General features: G+C 42.5%; 1 protein-coding gene across 1 annotated transcript in view; it reads right to left on the bottom strand.

Moving 5' to 3' along the window:
- Window positions 1-18,519, bottom strand: part of chst8 (carbohydrate (N-acetylgalactosamine 4-0) sulfotransferase 8) — a 152,679-nt gene that overhangs the window by 22,941 nt on the left and 111,219 nt on the right. The gene's annotated exons all lie outside the window — the stretch shown is intronic.

The raw sequence follows: 18,519 nt of genomic DNA, 5'->3' as shown, positions 1-18,519 counted from the left end.
TTTATAACGGGAAAAGAGCAGCACAGTCTACAGTCTGTACAATCACAGTTTCCATATGAAGGACAATGGCGGCCAAGTTACAATAATGGCCGTCAGACAGCAGCAATACTGTCATGATGTAATTACTCATGGGCCATTTTTATAGTTGGAGGAACTTAAATAGCCGAAGTATGATACGGCTATAATATCCGTCATTAATCTTCTCAATGGTTCCACAGAATGTTGTTCTGTCAGCTGTCCAAAGACACAATCAAACGCAGCTGGAGGTGGACTCTGGCTGCTATTATTATGCTGCACTACTAGTCAGTATTTTATATTAACAGTGGATCAAATTACTCTTCATAAATGACAATCCCACAGAGAATAACATTTTCCTGATTTTTCAAAGATCCTTTTTTAATACCTAGTCTAAAAGCCTTTTATGTAAAGCACACTTGTTGGAAGGCGCTGTACCAATAAACTTTCCTCTCCTCGCCTTAAATCTCCCAGTTCCCAAATTCACACCTTTCAGTGAAGCCATCGCAACCCTCTTCCATCCAATCCAAACCAGTTAACAGGAGGCAGGAAGTCCACAGTGCGCCGCCTGAACGGCACGAACGAGTGCCTGCCTTTGAGTGTTTCCATCATTTTGAAGGTTATGGCACTTTGATCTAACACAAGCTGCCTCATTTGAATATCTAACGCCACATCCTGCGTTGTCAGGATGCCTCGCCCGGCAGACTGCTCGTGTATCAAACGTTTCCGATGAAAACATTGATGGGCTTTGTGAAAGTGGTGAGAGTTGACCTGTAATGAGAAGTTAATGGCTTTTATGCTCAGCAGCAAAGCCTACCTTTCACGGTTATGGATTATAGTAGAGTTATAGTTGTAGATGAGATGGTTTTCTATTTGTGGAAAAGCTACTGTGCTATATCATGCTACAGAAAATGTATTCCCTAATTCAGAGGTCAAGTAAATGCAAATACCGACTAGGCTGTTTAAAGAAGTGCTACCACTAATTAGCACGACTTTATTAGATATGATCAACCTGTCTTTACTAACAGGCCATGTACCACAGTCCTTCAAAGTAGGTAATTAAACCTCTTCTTAAGAAGCCCACTCTCGATCCAGAGGTGTTGGCCAACTATAGACCGATCTCTAACCTTCCCTTTCTCTCTAAGATCCTTGAGAAAGCAGTTGCAAATCAGTTGTGTGACTTTCTACGTAACAATAGTTTATTTGAGGATTTTCAGTCAGGATTTAGAAAGCATCATAGCACAGAGACAGCTCTGGTAAAAATAACTAATGACCTTCTAATCGCATCAGACAAAGGACTAGTCTCTGTTCTTGTCCTGTTAGACCTTAGTGCCTCGTTCGACACTAGACCACTAAATCCTGTTGCAGAGACTTGAACATTATATTGGCATCAAAGGAACCGCACTGAACTGGTTTGGATCCTATTTATCAGATTGATCTCAGTTTGTTTATGTAAACGATGAAGCCTCGATGAAGACCGACGTCAATTATGGAGTTCCACAAGGTTCTGTGCTTGGACCAATCCTGTTCACCTTATATATGCTTCCTCTAGGCAATATTATCAGAAAACACTCTATAAACTTTCACTGTTATGCAGATGATACTCAATTATATATATCGATCAAACCAGATGAAACCAATCAGCTTGCTAAACTGCAAGCATGTCTTAAGGACATAAAAACCTGGATGACCTGCAACTTCCTGATGTTAAACTCAGACAAAACTGAAGTTATTCTACTAGGCCCAGAGCACCTCCGAAATCAGTTATCTAATGATATAGTTTCTCTAGATGGCATTGTGCTGGCATCCAGCAGCACCGTAAAGAATCTTGGAGTTACCTTTGATCAGGATTTGTCTTTTAACTCTCAGATAAAACTAATTTCTAGGACTGCCTTTTTCCACCTACGTAACATTTCAAAAATCAGGCACATCCTGTCTCAAAGCGATGCAGAGAAATGAGTTCATGCATTTGTTACCTCTAGACTAGATTACTGTAATTCCTTATTTTCAGGCTGCTCTAATAAGTCTCTTAAATCTCTCCAGTTGATCCAGAATGCTGCAGCTCGTGTACTAACAAGAACTAAGAAAAGAGATCATATTACTCCTGTATTAGCTTCTCTGCACTGGCTCCCTGTAAAATCTAGAATAGAATTTAAAATCCTTTTACTTACCTACAAAGCCCGAATTGGTCAGGCACCATCATATTTTAAAGAGCTTATAGTACCATACTGCCCTACTAGAGAGCTGTGCTCCATTAATTCAGGGTTACTTGTGGTTCCTAGAGTCTTAAAAAGTAGGATGGGAGCCAGAGCCTTCAGTTATCAAGCTCCTCTTTTGTGGAACCAGCTTCCCGTTTCAGTCCGGGGGGCAGACACACTCACCACATTTAAGAGTAGGCTTAAGACTTTCCTCTTTGATAGTGCTTATAGTTAGGGCTGGCTCTGGCTTGCCTTGGACCGGCCCTTAGACAAACTGGTATATGCAAAAACTACAGGGGGACTATCTTAGGATACACTGAGCACCTCTCTCCTCCTCTTCTTCACCTCTGTCTATATGCATTGATGTCCCATTAATGCTCATTACTAACTTTACTTCTTCCCCGGAGTATTTGTGCTTTCCCGCCTCACAGGTTCCCATGACCGCAGTTTTATCTGGACACTGGTCCTTCAACCATCCATGGCCCTGCTGACACCTACTACCATCTTCAATATTAACCTTATTACCGATACCATTAATGCACAGTACTGATTTTGTCTCTTCCCCGGAGTCCTTGTGCTTTCTCTCCTCACAGGTTTCCATGGAGCATGGTTTCATCTGGACCCTGGTCCTTCCTCCTACCATGGCCCGGCTGACTCCAACTGCTAATATCACTTTTATTATTACTCGCATTACTATTTCATATTACCGATACCATTAATGCACATTATTGACCTGCTTCTTCACCAGAGTCTCTGTGCTTTCTCGCCTCACAGGTTCCTGTGTATCCGGGTTATACCTGGACCAGGTCTTGCCTCCTGCCGTGGTTCTGTCATACATTGAATGTGCTGTAATTACATTGAATGTGTTGTAATTCACTATCCTGTTCTACACATGACATCTATTGCACTTCTGTCCATCCTGGGAGAGGGATCCCTCCTCTATTGCTCTCCCACAGGTTTCTTCCTCTTTTCTCCCCGTTAAAGGGGTTTTTTGGGGGAGTTTTTCCTGTTCCGATGTGAGGGTCCTGGGACAAGAGGATGTCAAATGTGTACATATTGTAAAGCCCTCTGAGGCAAATTTGTAATTTGTGATTTTGGGCTATACAAAAATAAATTGAATTGAATTGAAATATGAAGTGACAAAAATGATGAGCAATTAGAAATTGGGGGCGACCGTGGCTTACTGGGTAGAGAGGGTTGTCCGCCAACCGACCACCGGTTCGATCCTCGGCTGCACCGTGTCCTGTGTCGAAGTGTCCCTGAGCAAGACACTGTACCCCTAACTGCTCCCTGGGCGCCTGTCATTGGCAGCCCCACTGCTCCCTATATATACAGGGATGGGTCAAATGCAGAGAATAATTTCCCCACTGTGGGACTAATAAAGGAATGTTTCTTTCTTCTTTGAAATACTGGCGTCCATGATATGGATTTCCTCATTTGTTGGATATGCACACCCGTTGTACAAGCTGATGTTTGTGCTACAGAACCAGACGGCAGCCGTCAAACTGCATCCGAGCCAGGCCCGTCAACAAACTCGCTATTCATGCAACTGTCACACACAACACAACACCGTGAGTGCCCGAAGGATCGTGTTGTGACAAATTACAAAGAGCTAGTTGTTGCCACTTCTATTTTAGTGCACCGTGTCTCTGCATGTGTGCAGGTGATGGAGATGCTGCGGCAAGACACGTGTTCCAGACACGGTGGTTTACATGAGATGTGTGCAAACTGCAGTTCATCTGCAGGATTGCTGCTGACATTACTGTATTGAAGAGGCTGTCGCAGGCTCAGCCTTAAAGCTGGAGGAAAGATGCTGTTATCATATGACCCAATGAATCCATTGGTAACAATCGTGTCATGCTGGCTTGTTGGGAAGTGGGTTGCATAATGCTCCAAAGTTAGGTTAAAATGTGGAGATCTTTGAAGGGGTTCCTTTACCTCTCACCTCAAGACATCTGAATGAATGTGGTGATATTACTTTCTTTGCATGTAGTATATATTTCAAAATAGGTGCATTTGAATATTTCTGCATATCGGGATCCCCAAACTGTCTTAGAGTTGCATAAATTGAGTAGGACTGGAAAGCTGAGACTTTAGTGGACCCGATGAGCCCAAAGTCACTGGATAAAATGACCTGCTGTGAACTCTAGGGTAATCACAGCTTAATGAAACTTTACAACTACAGACCTCGGACATTCAGAGGATGAATGTATTTTACTAGATATGTTGTTAATGAGGGGGTTTCTGAGCAGTTTCCAGAACAGAAGTGCCATTCAATCTCTATCAAATGCTATTCTTGCAGAAATCTCTAAATGTCAAAAGTTTTTGATATCAATCACAGCATGACTTTTTCTATGGTGTTCCTCAATGTCTTGTTGTCTTAATGTGGGATTTTGGTGGGATTTTCGAACTTTTTTTCATAAATTCTTGAGCGGTAAAAAATATGTAAAATTTCGCACAAAATCTCTGTAATAAATGGTATTAACGCCAAAACGTTGCTGCAACAACTTAGAAGTGAGCGTGGGAATGGCCGTCATATACTTCCATCATAATGTGCTACGGCTAAGCCCTTTAACACTTTCACAATTGATGTTAATTGATTAGTCATGATCTTATTTTTTTTGTGATTCCTGACTGTAACAACTACATCTGTAATTAATCTTCAGGTTTTACAGTTTTCAGATAATGTACACCACTTCCATGTGGCATCTACTGTTAACCTGCTATCTCCCTCTAAAGATCCACAAAAACGTGTCCATGTTGGTCCCCGAGGGTTAATGGCTGCCTGAATATGCCGGCATATGAGAGGAACCGTAGCAACTCTGCTTTAATAGGACCATGTAACACTCTTCACACTCTCTGAGTGTTTGACAGTGACAGTTTGTCAGTGGTGAAGGCACATGATACATCCACCCACAGCGAGAGCTACAGCAGCGTCATCCTAACGAGCCACAGTATCTCCCGTTAGTGCTAACGCGAGCGCGTCTGCCGGGCTGAATGACGCGAACCAGTTGGCCTCCCTATTGAGACCAAGCGTAAGCTAATCACCGGCACCGCCGTTAGCTCACCTTCAGTGTGTGTTGAGCACCGGTCCACAGGGTGCTCTCCTGTCATACCGAGGCCCAACAATCCACAGCCAGCAATTATTAGAGGTGACTGTACATCTGCTAATTAAGCAGAATAGCAAATGAAACCTGGGAGGCATCATTCATTACGGCGGCACACACACATTCAGACATTTCAGCCTGTGACAAATGGCGCTGTGGGGAGACGCTCTCCTCATTTGTCAGCTTTCTCACATCGAGTTCCAATTTCCTTTCGCTCCCATAACTTAGCAATCGGAAAGGGAGGAGATTGGCTCCTGAGAGGCGGCTCCGTCCCCGGCATCCAGGGATGAGGGCGTAATGTGAAGAAAACGAGAGGAGCCAGAAGTTCCTCTGCCACTAAAGTGAGGGATGCCAAAGTTGAGATAAGACAGGGGGAGAAATACAATCATCTGCAGAGTTGGGAACGAGTTGTCTATCGAGACGACCTCACCTAATGACTTGTTGCATGCTCGTGATTCGCTCCTGTTTTTTTTTTTTTGTGATATTTCGCTCGCTGTCTTCTGAGTGACTTCTCTGCAAATCCTGGTAAAAATAGTCTGTATCCATCTAGAGTAAGTTTTGGCTTCATATCAAGTGCAAAACTGGAGTCGTATCCCGTGGGGAGCAGAGTTGGACAGGCTGTGTCTCGATCAAAAGACACTGAACACACCATCAGCTTTTTTTTCTCTTTGCTCCGCCGATGAAAAAACGCGAGGCAGATAAGGCGATGATATTAACATTGGCAAGCCGTCTCCGAGTTGACGGACAGCTTTTTGTTATCGGTGGTTTTGAACAAAATGAATCGCTATCTTATTGTTATTATTTTTTTCTTTTGGGGAGACAGCCGTGTGAGCCGCAGAAACCCATCCTGATGTCTCCAGTGTCCCATTTTCATTACAGTCATTTGTGCTAGCTCTGAGCAACTCTCTGCGTGTGCAGCAAGGAAATAAGCTCCAGCTCCTAAATCGCCAGAATCACAATCGCCGTGTTCGCCAACGCCGGAGTTTGATGGAAACGGCCAGAAGGAGCCGTGTGGGAGGAGTGACACGGGTGAGTTTGTGGAGAGGGATGACTGGGCAGGCTGCAGCTTTTTTATCTTTTCCATCTCGGTTGAAGTAGCAGTGAATGAAAACCTGAACCCATAGAGGGATTAACTCTGACCCCTTTGGTGAAAAAATGCGAGGACACCAAACTCCAAATAACACTGCTTGCAGTACGGTGACTGAATCTCTCCGCGACACGTGGAAAGTGAGAGAGACGCCGATCACAGCACTTTCAGGGCACATATCCTGCAACCCTCCGAGTGCTGGTAAACAAAACAAACCGCCTTCCACCGAAGGTGGTTTTGGAGCTGGGCTGACTCCAAAGCAACTGGTGTGAGAGAGAGGCAGTGAGCACAGTGATGAAGGCGAATGGCAGCGAGAACCCCCGCTGCATCTCTCCGGTCATCTTTTCTTTCACATTTCTCCACTCGCCTCTCTTTCACAGCCCTTGCACGGACGGCGCTTAACATGCGCACAAACACACGGCCGCGCTCGCACAAAAGGAGGCCATCTGGTGTGAGATGAGTCAGCGGAGCAATAATTCTGGACTCGCCTCCTCCCATCATACCCATCTTTGTCTGATTTCTTGGAGAAATCATTCACATTAAATCGATGGAAGGGATATGAAGAAGGGAGGGGAGATGTGAGTTTTACACCCTTGTAGAGGGGTGGCAGTGGTGGGGGGAGGAGGGAGGCGGACGGGCCTTTGGGTGATGCTGACATTTCGCCACAGAAAAGGATCCACACAGCTGTTATGAAGGGCTGTTAAGGAGAGGAGCATATTGTGCTGCAGCCGGATAAATGCCACCCGCAAAGGCCACTGTTTCCCTGTTTGCCTCTCAAGCCAAGTTGAAAGGGCCTTAAAATATTCATAAACATTCCCATCAATAAAGGGAAGCTGCCGTCATCACCACACACAGAGGGGCTCTAATGACCTTGAGGCTGAAAGGCTTCACGGTTGGGGCCTGGCGGTGGGCGCAGGAGGATGCTGCCTCTCCCCACAACAGTCAGGAGCATATGGGTACTTCAATTAGTATTGTCAGCGTGTATTGGCTTTTGCAAAATGCATCTTCCCGTGTTCACCCACGACCCCCCCCCCCCTCGGGTCTGTCTGAGACGCCTGTGTCAACATCGCTCATCGAGGAAACTTGATTAAGTGATTAAAGGCGAGAGTCAGGGCTCGGACCGGCACCGCTCGATCAATAGTTCTCGTAAGTCAACAAAAGTGAGCCGCTTTCTCGGCCGTTTGATTTAAGCTGCACGGGGACAAAGCATCCGCTGGTATGCTGCCTTCACGTGGAGTCAGGCAGCTGCAGACAGCAGACGGACAGTTCCAACAGAGGTGGCAGGACAGCAAAACGGAACATGACGACGTGTTGCTGTGGTGATAAAAATGTATAGTTATTTTGTGTCTACTTCTGTGTAATTGTTCTAGAAATGCACCCAGCTATGAAATGCAGGTTTCTCTTAATATTATATTGCAAACTTAAACAGCTTTGCTACGTGACACCCGCTTGTAAATTCTGTCGCGGAGGACGGCAATGGTGTTGAATTATTTTGGCTTTGGCCGGCCGTGCCATTCTCCCCTGGCCTCGCCCAGTTTTACCATCCTGCTCTCGTCCACCAACGTGATATCCCGTCTGCCATCAGCCGTCTGCCTGATTCCATGTGAATGCAGCATTACGTGTGTGTGTTCGGAAAAAGAGCCCTCTGTAAGAAGTTGCTGCAAAATAAAGAATCCTGAGCTGCAGCAAAAAAATACCCTGAAAGCAACCCTGTTGGTGATATCTCAATTTACAACCACGTCACACCCCCCCCCCCTCTACGTTAAGCATATCATTACAACATTAATGCGGACGACTGGCATGCATTTGTAATTACTCCTTCGATAACTAAGGTCCTAAATGTTTTCATTCTGGTGCAGCCATGGTGCAGAAAATGAGACGTTAATACCAGGATATTAGAGTGGAATTGAATTTCACAGAAAAGAAAAAAAGAGCACAAAGTTATCCGCTCTCGCTCTCTCTGGGTTACGCCTGTCAAGGCCTGATGAAAGGCCACGAAGTTGAAGCATTCACCAAAGAGAATCTGGCTTTTTAAGAAATGAATTGAGCTGATCCTCTCTGCACATGTAGGCTTTCAATGAAACTACTGAGAGCAAGTATTAGCATTGGGCTGACGGACGAGATCGATGGGAGGCAGAGGGGGAAACGTAGGTTTGCATGTGTAAAGTGTGCAAAGGCTCCGCTGACAGAACGGAGGCACGCTAAGAACCACGCTTCATTTAGACCCAGATAGGCCAAAAACAAACCTACGGCAGACCTGATTTAAATACCGTTTCAGAGGTCCGCGGTTACTCCAATAGCACGCAATTTATTTCACATACCGCAGCTAATCTGGATGTTCCATCTTATTCCGCCGTGTTATCTCTTAAAACACTGCATCTGTTCTTACACACACACTGCGAGCGGGAGACAGATGACAGTGTTTTCATGGGGAGAAAATCACCTGCATTAGCAAAACCAAAGGCCACCGTCGTATACAATGAACCCCCTACATAAAGAGCTGATACCACACGTGTGTGTGTGTGTGTGTGTGTGTGTGTGTGTGTGTGCGTGTATTATATAGCAAGAAATAGAGAAAGAAAGAGTTGATAACTTAAGTTCCCATGAGAAGAGGAACCACAGCACTGCCTGTCGAGTTAACGGTGTGGACACCGTCATGTGGTGATGATGAATGTGCTCTCAAATTAGAAACGGATCTGACGAAAATGCATGCAGTGTTAATTAAACATTAAAAAAAGCATGGAAATTAGAAATGTATTGTCCTGTGATTAGATTTGTGACTTGATTAATTAAAAGATTATATGATTAAAATGTAGCTCTTTTGAAGAAAGCCGAGCCAGGTTTTCTCACCAGCACATTCTATATTAAACCTATACATAAAAAAAAAATATGCCATGTGTCGTCGGAGGTAACCAAAAATGAATGAGATGAATTTAGGGATGAGGAAAATGCATGTAAATTAAAACCGGTGTGATGAAACTGCCTGCAAACTAAGAGAGATTGATGAAGTGTCAGACTCTCTGATTAATTCAGAAGCAATCTGATTAAAAACTGTAACGGCTAATATCCTTAAAATAATCTCTCAACCTGCACAATTGCTTTTATTTAAAGCACATGCAGTTCATTGTTTATCTTGATTACTTTTTGTCTTGGAATACTTCATCACTTTGAAGAACTTTATATTTTGGTTTCCTTACATAAAGATTTTGGATGCTCGACGTTTGTTCTTTCTTTCTCCGATATCAAGCCAAATAAATCGAACTTACTATCAGAACTAACATGTTAAATATGATAATACTTTGCATTTAGAGACCTTTCTGGTGGAGCGGCGTGTTTTCAAATGAAACTTCTAATGTGTGTCGTCATCTTTCATGATGGCATCGCCCTAGAATAAGTTCATTTTGTGTGAATGATATTTTGTTTGTTATTGTGCTTCTATAAATGTAATCCATGGTGCTGTTAGATTGCTGCTGGACCGGCCCGTTAATACAGGTGCGGGCCTCCCCTTTGTGTGCAGGAGAGCAAACAGTTTGTGACCGCAGTTAAAAGGTATTTTTTGAAAGGATCAACTCCGTCAAATACTAATTGAAGCAGAATGTTTCATTTGACAAAAACTGATTACATCTTTTTTCAATAAATTTAAGACTTTTGGATTGGGGACTGAGCACCGCGTCGCTCGCTGTGTGTTTGTTTAAGAGAGTGACGGAGAAACAGGGAAGAAAGAGTGTACGAGGGCAGAAAATGTGTCTAAGTTATTAATTATGAAAATGAAAATGTCAAAGTTATGAATGAAGCTTTTGCAATTCGGCACAGCCCTAGTTGTGGATATGATTTAGATATCGGGGATTAAAGATGAGATGAAAATGTTGAACGGAACGTGATGTGATAGTCGCGCCAAGGACAGACACACAACTCTTTTAAACTCTTAATTACAGAACTAAAGGTTCTACGATCGGACCATGTGAACCATAGAAAACGAGCTTTGTCACCAGAATCAGGTTTTTGGTAAACTGAATGAAGGTTGTTCCACACAGTGTGGATGGAACACTTGTGTCTGTGCAGCACCGGCCTGAGATCTAGCCGGAGATGGATGTGTTTGTACATCAAAATCTTGTTTTGTGATGAAGAGGATGGAGGTTAATGGTCAGATCACGATATGAAAACAAGTCTGATATTACACGGAACAACTATACAAACCGATGAGTGTGTGTCTTTGTTTATGTGTGTGCAAGTGTGCCCGTGTTTAAGCAATATGTGCAAGAGCCTTTTGCGCATGTCTTAGTGTGTGTGTGTGTGTGTGTGTGTGTGTGTCTGTGTGTGCACTGTTCCTGCAGGCGTGTGAGTGTGGTAGTGCTGTCTGAGAGGTAAAGCCTGTGTTATTGGGCAGCAGCCCTGAAGCTCTCAGCTCTCTGTGTGTATACAGTCAGAGGGAGCAATGGGAGCGACAGAGATTGCCACCACCTGCGGCTCAGCTGGGAGCTGCTGCAGAATGAGAGCTGAGGAAAAAAAATCAAAAAAAATGGTGGGGGTATTGGAGAGGAGGTGAAAGAGGAGTACATAATTACACGGCAGAGCAGAAGCTCATCTCTAGGTACTCCAAGAACCCCCTTCTTTTCTACAGGACACACACACACACACACACACACACACACTCTCCCTCCACCTCCTTTATGTCTTTGTTTGGGGGAAAACAATCCATCAGGCAAAGGTCAGTGTACACTCTCACCTTCACTACACCAGGTATAAACACACACACACACTCACACATTTAAGGAGCAGGAGGAAATTACAAAGGAGATAACACCAAGAACAATAAAATGAAAAGCTGATATTACAAACGTATACTTATATAAGCTTTGATTGAAAAAGAGAAAGATATAGACTGTCGCCCAAAATAGATCCATGTGCTATATGTACATGCTTGTGGCTCATACAACTGTGAAGTGATGGCACTACATTGCAATCGGAAGCTTTTGATCACATCCTTTGTATCTGTATGATCACGAGTTATTTAGGACAGCATGCACCTCCACAGCAAATATACACCAGTATCTTATTAAGTTCAAGAGATTAAGAGAGTACACACTCTCTTTTCTCTCATCTTTTTGCAGACACTTTGTGAACACAGCATTGACATATCATCATCTTTTAAGTTGACATGGTGAACTTGTTAGCAGACGTAAGTACTCTCTTTTTGTAGCTCTGTTTTTAGTGAAGGAAGTAATAGCAGCAGTAGTAGTAGTTTACAGTGTAGTGGTCATATGTCAGCATTTTTTTATTCAGTCTTAGTCATGTCGTTAGTTTATTTATTATCATATTTAGTCAAGCTTTAATGAACAGAAAGTCTAGGCATTTTAGTTTGATCTAAAACCACTTTCACAGTAGTTTTAGTCAATGAAAACTGACATTTAAGTCTTTTTTTTTTAGTCTTTCGATATTATTGAACGTTTCAGTCAATGTAGTCCAACCTGGTATATCAGGTTGGACATATCAGTATATCAGGTCCAATATCACCTGGTGTCTTTCTCCAAAGCCCTGTTGTCATTGTTAACTTTAAATGTTCACAAACACAATAAATACTAGCTGCTGGTTAGAACATGTGTTTAATGACGTCTGTTCCGTCCAATGATGAACATATTCATAGTTTTGCTTAATGAAGGGTTTTTAGAGATTTGTTTGCCTTGCACTGCTGAAAACAGACTTCACATAGTATGCTATTGCAACCCAGAAGTGATAAGCAAAATGCATGAAAAGAATAACAAAGGGAGCCGTTTTGAAAGAAGAGCGGTGAGGCTGATTCTAATGAAAGTACTTTGGCACAGGCCCGTCTGCAGACCTGTCCTGGCAAAGTGGGATCCGAGTGAACCTTTGAAAAAGCTGCCACGGTGTGGCTGCACACGACCGACTAATCGATGGATGCTGCCCTGCTTGACAAATGACACGAGAGTCTGCCTGATGCTCAGTCACAGAAAAGAAATTGATCCTATCTGTGTGTGATTTCCCAAAGCTGCGGTATTTATCGAGACATCAGCGGGGCTTTATGGAGGGAAACAAAACAAAGTTGGAGGGAAACCGTAAAAAGCTGGCAAGACAACCGTAGTCCCTACGGGTCACACATATTAAGGGATCAGATAAAGGGCTGACAACCAATGCGGCAGCAGCGGTGGTAGATCTTGATTTTATAAATGCACTTTCCTCAAAACAAAACCAGAATACTGAGGATACACAACGTACTGTTGCCTAGAATATATCATAAATGTATGTAAAATGCTCCTCTATGACAATTTGCACTTCTTTTGCAACATGTGTGTCAAGTCTCCTGCTTGTCTACACTTAGTTATCAGATACACGTGACGCTCTTTACATAGCCTGCTGGGTGCAACAATAATGCACAAAAAATACACATAGAGCCAGTTTATTGACCACTTTCCAAAATTAACATCACAAGTATCTGACAGCGAAAACCAAGTGGAAAGAAAACACAAAACCGTGCAGTTATTTTAGTATGCTAGTTTAGGATGCAAAATTAGAGTGCAAAGCACGTTCAACGCCCCCGATAAGTGAGACATTAAGTTCACTAGTTCATGGCAGCACATCCTACAGAACCTCGGGGCTAGACGAGCACTTTTAATTCTCCAGCTGACGTATTACTGCATAGTATCTTATTTACTCCCAGTATAAGGGGATTAAAAAGTGTCATATTTTCAGTTTGGGTAAACGAAAGCTGACGCCTGGTTGCCACTTTTAGAAGTTAACGTTGAACCCTGCAGTCAAGAGTCCTTCCCATTTGTCTCTCACACACACACACACACACACACACACACACACACACACACACACACACACACCCATATACAGAACATACAGCAGGTGTTGTCATGGTGTTTTATAACTATTCAGAACTGCTGCCTACATGTGGACAGTGGACCTTAACTTGTAATGACTCCATATGTCTCAGGTTAATTATAAGTACTTTAACTATAAACCTTTTGGGGTTGAGCAGCAGTAAATTCCGTTAACGCGTCTCATGTTTTTATTCACAGCATTGTCCCGATTGGTTTAAGATGCATCAAAGAAGCATGCTTTTGGACATTTCACCACTGTTTGGTCATTGTTTTTGACATAATAATTATGATGACCTCTTCATGTCAAGATTGTAATGTCAGGCAGGGGTGCCCCATATTAAGAGAAACACGCTGCACGGAGGGATTAATGTCACCGAGCACTCTGGAGTTGGGAAGACAGCCATTCTTCACATGTAAATTGGATGGCTGAATAAAAGAAGACAGGCTCGGCTTCCAAATGCCACTTCATTGAGCTGCAGTTTGCCAGAAACCAATAAATAATTCTCAAAATGAAAGAAAGCAGCGCGAAAAGATCATGCCGTTTTTATTATGAATATCCACAGCAATATTTTATTGTTATTAAAATCCTCTGGTTCATAGACGCTACCTCATATCCCCCTAAAGAGCTGTTTTAATATCCTTATAATTTAATATCCACAGCAGGATTCATTTTTATCTCTCTGTCTGACACGGCTCCCTGCAACTTACGTTCGGTGAAGGCAAATGTAGATGTAGTGCATCAAGTGACACTGTTGAATAATAATTTCATTGCAACGATATGAGGACATTTCTGTTTTTGGTTTTTTTTATCCAAAAGGGTGGGTAAGGATTCATATCTACAGTTTAATCTCGCTTGAAAATTACAGGGGGCGGTTTAGCATAATAGCTTTATGAGTTCACTGCGTGAATAGTTTTCCCCAACAGAGGGAAGGTCAACAACCCAATTGACATAATGGGATTTTAATTCCTCATCAAGACTATTTACATCAGTAATATTTACATACTACTAGTTTGTGGTAAAACTGTTTTTTACTGAGGGTTGAGCCCGGAGCACGACTGACGGTTCAGTTTATGGTTTGTAATGTCAACATTTTAAAAGTGTGCATCTGTTTGGGAATGACGGGGGGTTAGATTGAGAGTACTCATGTGTGTTTAGGGGTGGGGGGTGGCGACATTTAGATTTCCGCTTAACTGTTGGATCAGAGCATCGTCTATGACTGAACAGCTGCAGAGGCTTTCACAGATTTTGTCTGGTCTCTTGTTCACCTCGCTGCACTCACCTTCATTGTCTAAAATGATCCATGGCCGAACCACCATTGTGTGTGAGTGTGTGTGTGTGTGTTGATGTTCACATTCATGCACGTACATACTGTGCACACAGACCGCCAGATCGGACCCCAGAAAGGACGGCAAAGTCAACAAAAACAACAGTCTAGGTTTCTCTTACCGACAAAATTAACATGATGATTTTTTTAATGTATACAAAGGTTTGTATGATATTCACGAAAAACTTTTCCGACAAAGGTTCAGCAACACGTGTTAATTTCCAGTTGTTTCCAGCATTTTTTTCTATATGAACTTCAGTCTTCACATGATACAACTTAGTTAGGTTTACGAAAATATCACGGTTTGGGTAAAAATACAGACGTAAGTATTCAGTTACTGAAGTGCGTAAGTTACGTGAAAAAAAACAACGTTGACTCGTTTCACACAGGGGTCGTGGTTTTTGTTCGACACATCCACCACCAAGCCCGATGTGGGCTTTTGCGATAAGGTTGATGATTATTTACATACAAATTGATTTTGTGGGATGTCTACAAATCACAGCTCATTATTTTTCGTAGGTATAGCTATGAAGGCTGGATGAGAACAACCTGCCATGGTACACTTGTCAGCACTCACACACGCAGTTGTGTTTTGTGTTTTGGTGACGCATCGTTGGATAAAAACCAAATCAAAATAATGTTTTTTTGGCCAATGAATTGGATCCTTTGCGTTCCTGTTTTCAATTGAAGAAACTGAACATTTTTTCTACTTGTACAATGAGAGTCTGGTCAGACTGTTGCTTGAGCTGTCTCGGATCAAATACTGTTTCTACTGCATTGTAACCAAAGTGGTAGCGCTTTTGTTGATGAGGGAGAAACTTTGGAAAAGTAGTATTAAGTATTAAAGGGACACTTGAAGATAAAAATAAGTATTTCATAGAGTTCTTGCTATTCTCTGGTGTCTACGTGCAAACTTTAACGCTATAAGAAGGGTTCTTTTACCATTAAAAAGCACTTTATGAAGAGAAGGCTGAAGTGTCTCTCTGTGGTTTGAGTTGGGTTTCTAGGTTTCAGCAGCAAAATGGATACTACAGTCGATTTTTCGGAGGGAGACAGAAAACATCCCGACACTCTCCCTTCCCTCCGCCACAGTGCATATTGCCACGGCGTGCCTTATTAAGAGATGTTTGGGAAAGAGGTTTTTGGAGAGTACATTTCAATTATTGCCGGTCAGGGACTAGCTAAAGCATATCAATGGCAGAAATAAAAAGTAGGGCTGACAGGGAACAGTCCTATGTTCAATACAAACACACTCTCTACAAGCGCACATACTTTGTGAACTAAATCAACATATCAGTTGGCTGACTGGTTGATTTTTATCAGTGTCATGAATCAGTAAAGTAGCAGCAGTGCATTATAAACTGTGTATACATTTTGGATTCAATTGGATTCAGGTTTATTTATGGCAAGCATTGTGCTGAGGTCTACTCAAACTGGAGACCCATACGTAGGACGAGATTTAAAAAATAAATAAACTGATTTGAAAGAATTGAAATGCGATGGTAAACCATTTTCAGTTTATTGTGCTTCTGCAGCATATCCAGACATGCAGGTATCGCATAGAATTCACAGAGCGTAAATCAATCAGAGGAGATCAGTTCTCTACATCATCCCAAGTACTGCCCGGCCTCTGGTATCGATGCAGTGAGAGAAGGAGAACATACTAGGAGAGTACGCCAACAGAAATGTACTTACTATTCAATTATTTGTAATTTCTTTTAGTATTTATTTCAAATTCAGTATAGAGCTGCAACGATGTATCGATTAATCGATCAGTTGTCCACTATTTAATTAATTGCAATCGATACATTTCGACAAATGGGTTTGACTAAAATCCTCTATGACAGTAAACTGACAGATTTAGAGTTGTGGACAAAAAAAAGACTTTTTATGACATCATGGATTTTGGCCACCATTTTCTGACATTTTTTAGAATAAACAACTAATGGATTACTCTGAACAATCATTCGTTGCAGACCGAGTTCAGCATGCTGACTTTGTTCACAAAAGACGTAATTAATTACCCCTAAAGCTCGGCATTTTGTGAACTACCTTTGCTTCGGATAATGAAATATTTGAAATCACTAGTTTGCAAACACAACTGTGTAAAATGTCGTTGTCATTGTCTGTTTTAGCAAAGCCAATGTTTTCCCTGCAAAGTAAAAAGATGCTGTTATCTGGGGATGGGACCAACATGGGCTCACTGCTACTTAAGTAAGGATGTTCAGAATCTGTGCACATCAGACCACCAAAGGGCTCAGTGTAGGGCTGCAGCTATTGAGTATTTTAGTTTGATAGTCAAGTAATCTACTGATTATTCCCTTTATTAATCGAGTAATCGTAAAATGCTTTTGCTTTATTAAGGAGCAGTAGTAAAAATACAAGAGAGAAAATTAGACAAAACTAAAAAATTTACTTTTTTTTTTGAAAAGTCAACATTTGTATTGCAGAAATTGCATAGGACTATATTATCTGTCAAAACTAATATATAATACACTAAATACTAATTTAGTGGATTTATGTCCGATATTTCTTTCTAGGTTTCAAGTCTCCAGGCAAACTTTTTTCACCACCATCCTGTAAAACTAACGTCCTAAAGTCAGGGTAAACACGTCAGACATTCTAAATGTTATCCTTTCGCTTTTTGTCCTCGGTTGTAGTTATTTGAATGTAAACACACAATTCAAGTTACTAGGTAATAAATGATTGTATTTTTAATTAGATATTTGCTTTGATTAAAAACCATCTCGGCATTAGAAGTTGTAATTGTGCATTATAAGCCGCTTAGAGCTAGTGCTAGCAAGCTAAACAGATCATTAAACAGTTCAATAAACGAAACCTTGGTGCAGAGAATTTGCACCGGTGATTTTAAGTAATAGAGTTACTCGAGGAATCGTTTCAGCCCCGGCTCAGTCTCATCCACAATGATAACAGGGCTGAAGAAAGAGAGCTATTATCGTGCTCTGCCACAGCGGAGGTGGCCGGTGTCGTTTCTCTCTCCAGCGGCGCTCATCTCAGCATCAGGAGCGGCTTCTTGTCCTCACGCGGCGACCACCAGGCGGGATATCTCATTAGATCACACAACAGAACAATAAACAGTTCTCCGCAGTGATGGGGCCAATAAGGTGCTCAGCAAAGCATTGCCGCCCGACTCGCATCCCAGATGCCGCCCAGCACCGCCGGCCCGTTAATGGGAGACAGCGGCGTGTTCTGTGATTAGGCGAGGTAATGGTGGGTGACTGCCTCTGGGGGCTTTGAAAGGGTTCCGTTGGAGGGGTGGCGTCCGTGGAAGACGCTGACGAAGCCTGATCCAGTGCTGCACGTTTACATACAATGAAGAATCGTCCAGACAATGCGCTGTGCATGTGCTTTTCCCCCCACATGAAAACGAGAGACACCATAGTCTCTCGCGCGAAAAAGGTGGTTGAAGGGATTAGAGTGAGAGATGGTGATTCATTTCCTGACTTTCGCCACAGCCACTCTGGATTCTCCTGGGGAGACGGGGAGACGGGGGAGACTGCAAAGCCCGTATTATACTGGGGATGCTCACAGAACCCAGCTGCTAATGAAATGAGAGCTCCTCTGAGCTTATACTCCAGATTTCAGGAGAGGGTGTTTGCAGGCAGAAATAAGAACCAGAATACCTTTACCTCACATAACTTTGGTTTGAGGGCTTGAGGGGACGGTCTTTTAGAAAGCAATTCTCTTCTGGTGATGTTTGATTCTTTTGAAGAATGGGTAAAACTGGGTAAAACTTGAATCAATAGCTGGGTGTGTTGGTACCAGACACCAATGTTTTAGCATAAATTCAGTCAGAACGTTACTTTACTCTTAATTTCCTTATTCCATCGGATCTCTGCCGCTTTTCTGCCAACTGATGATCGTCCTGGCTAAAGGGTATTGAGACTTTTACATCACCTGCCACGTCTCTTTGATAAATGT

The sequence above is a fragment of the Anarrhichthys ocellatus genome, unplaced genomic scaffold, assembly GCF_004355925.1.
Source record: "Anarrhichthys ocellatus isolate YVR2014 unplaced genomic scaffold, GSC_Weel_1.0 scaffold8, whole genome shotgun sequence".
Lineage (NCBI taxonomy): Eukaryota > Metazoa > Chordata > Actinopteri > Perciformes > Anarhichadidae > Anarrhichthys > Anarrhichthys ocellatus.
The sequence above is the reverse complement of the archived record's forward strand: the minus strand, read 5'-3'. Positions and strand labels throughout refer to the sequence as shown.